Below are 2,890 nucleotides of genomic sequence, written 5' to 3' on the forward strand. Positions count from 1 at the left end.
TAGGGCCTAGCTAGGTATACAGTAATTTCATTTTACAGTAGTTTGGAATGATATCATGGGGGTGGTGGCAGTGGCCTACTAGGACTAAAATTTATTTGAAGCTATCTTGGGTCCCATCGTCCACACCAGTTGGGCCCAATCGTCTGTCACCCGAAGTTTTCATTACGATGATCAAGAACGTATACTATCTAGGCCCTAGGCTAGGCTTGGATTGCTGCCGTCACTCTGCTACGTATACTGCTACCGCATAACAAAGAGAAAGCGACCCACGCGGTGCATTCTTAAATTTTACACACATTATTAAAATGTATTAGACGATAATACCATGGAGAAAATAAAATAGATCTATTTTATTTTCTCCATGATAATACGATATCACTGACTGAACGATCTGCCACCCTCGCATCGCAGTAACTACTGTACTGAACTAGACCACAGCAGTTGATTTTTTTTAGCCTTAAAACCAAAATAGTTTCATCCATGCCGACTTGCCGATCGGTTAGCGTGAGCCCTGGCTGAACTCTGCAGAAACTTCACATCGATCTTCGCATCGCGATGTAAAACAAATTGTCGGAAAACTTTTCTTTGACGCATGCGCATTTGCATAAATGTCTACACACACACACGCACACACATACTACACACAATAAAAAAACAAAGAAAAAACAGTGAGAGTGATTACAATAGTTCCTATTGCATTACATGCATAGGAACTAAAAATGAAAAATGATATCTCTACCTTATGTGCAATATGTTTGATTATGTAATACACTCTATCATAGTGTACCTGTCATTTGGGGCCATTTTTACCGGGCCTTCTTTCTGGTGCCTTTTTTTTCTGGGCCTTTTTGGGGGCCATTTTTATCTACACTCCAGTACAGTAGTATACTGCTGTTCAAGAATTTTCTATGTTTGAAAAGTGTGTAAAATAAGAACAAAATAAGAACATTTTGAGGCTGAAATCGGCCAAAAAATAAGAACAGTGATCCTGGGCAAAATTTTACTGGTTCTTATATAAAAAAAAAAAAAAAGTGTACATCATACAGAGAATGCAGAAAGTATATGCAAGTACAAAAAAATTACAGTATTAAAGTTTGTAATAACTAATTGGTGATGGACTTTGTTTTGTATATTATCTTTTTTTTTAAATTTATTCTCATCGTTTTAACGGCTGTCATTTTTCAAAGATAAGCTTAAATAAATATTAATATTAATATTTAATAAATATTAGGCCTATTAATATAGTTTGCGTTGTTATAGAAAAGTACCAGGGTGCAGTACAAAGATTAAGAATAGTTTTAATTTAGTGGAAAGATCATTGTATATCAGAAGGCACATTAGAAAAATAAGAATGATAATGTTTAATTGTGTTTGTATTTTTTTGCCAAATCTGTGGACTCACTGACGTGTCGATAACTTTCGGTTATTACCTCCGCCCATGGAGGTCAAAGGACAAGGTCACAGAAATTTCATTTTTTACCCCGAACATAAAAGAATGTAAGGGAATGGAAAAATCACAATTCGCCAGGGAGAACAAAAATTGTTATTTATTTTCTACATATTGATGTGTTTGCGTCAGGAAAATATCATAGCACCGATATTTTCCTGACGCAAACACACATCTAAATTGCATTTGCAGTACCCGCTGTTACTTTGGGATCGGATTCTACTCTAGTCTTGAGGCTGTAGATTCATTTTTTTAAGTCTATGTTACTAATGCTGTCAACGTCGGTGCCGATAATTAACACTTGCTTTTTTAGTATTTCATAGATTCTGTAGGCCTGAATAAATTTATGTCAGCTAGAATGTTGACAGAATGACACAATATACATTTAAAAACAACGATAACACTGATACAGAATAGATCTAATTAGCTATTTGGCCAAATAAAACTAATTAATAGTTTCACATCCCATCCATCCTCGAATTTTGTAGCCTCATAAAAAAAAATACTATTCAAAGCCTAAGAACGGGTGCGATGGCGTATCAAGGATTTAAGAAATGGGTACGGTACGCGCCGTTGCAATTTTTTTATTATTATTATTTCAAACATAGGCCTATTTATACAGGAAAACATATCAGATGGTTGTTGTTTGATATGGTCCTGTTCAAACTTATACTTATACTACGGATATAATACAAACATAATACTTCACACTTCAATAAATATTAAATTAGAATAAAGCAAAAATGGATGGGATATGAGTTTGCGTCATACACGTCAGGTAGGGCAAAACATCTCTCCCATGATAACTTCCTGACGCAAACTCATATCCGAATAACACTTGCAGTACCCGCTGCTACTAGGGGATCGAATTCATTACTAGTCACCAAGTGCAAGCTCGGTGGTCTAGTGGTTAAGACATCAGGCTAGATACCTGGAGGTCGTGGGTTCGATTCCCACCCGAATCACTTGCGAATTTTTTCGCTAGTATTTGGGGACGTACTGAGTATTCAGTACGATTACACGTCAGGTAGGGCAAAACATCTCTCCCATGATAACTTCCTGACGCAAACTCATATCCGAATAACACTTGCAGTACCCGCTGCTACTTAGTCCAGCAAACTTTGGTTGGTTGCATTTTTTTTTGCTATATTTTTTAAAAATTGGATATGATGTAGAGTAGACATAGATAAATCAAAAAAGTATGTGCAACATTTTTTTTTCATACGTAAGGGGGGTTGCCAGCCGTTTCAAAATGGCCGCCATTTTTTCCTAAAATTGTCACTAATATTGTAAATTTATGTCATTAAAATGCAGCATTCAATTGGAAATCCACTGATAACAATGACAGAAACAGTTAACTAAATATTGTACACATTTTTGAGCTATTACAATTTAAAATGGCTGCCATTTTCCATTATTTTAGCTTTTTAGCATACATATTAA

At 35.6% G+C, this 2,890-nt stretch overlaps 1 non-coding gene across 1 annotated transcript; it reads left to right on the top strand.

Annotated features, from left to right (window-relative positions):
• Positions 1-2,339: 2,339 nt before the first annotated feature.
• On the top strand, positions 2,340-2,412 carry Trnas-aga. Its single transcript has one exon. It is a non-coding gene; the product is annotated as a tRNA-Ser (tRNA).
• Positions 2,413-2,890: the final 478 nt, after the last annotated feature.

This window comes from Anneissia japonica, unplaced genomic scaffold, assembly GCF_011630105.1.
Source record: "Anneissia japonica isolate Jap-2015-1 unplaced genomic scaffold, ASM1163010v1 scaffold287738_len211916_cov219, whole genome shotgun sequence".
Lineage (NCBI taxonomy): Eukaryota > Metazoa > Echinodermata > Crinoidea > Comatulida > Comatulidae > Anneissia > Anneissia japonica.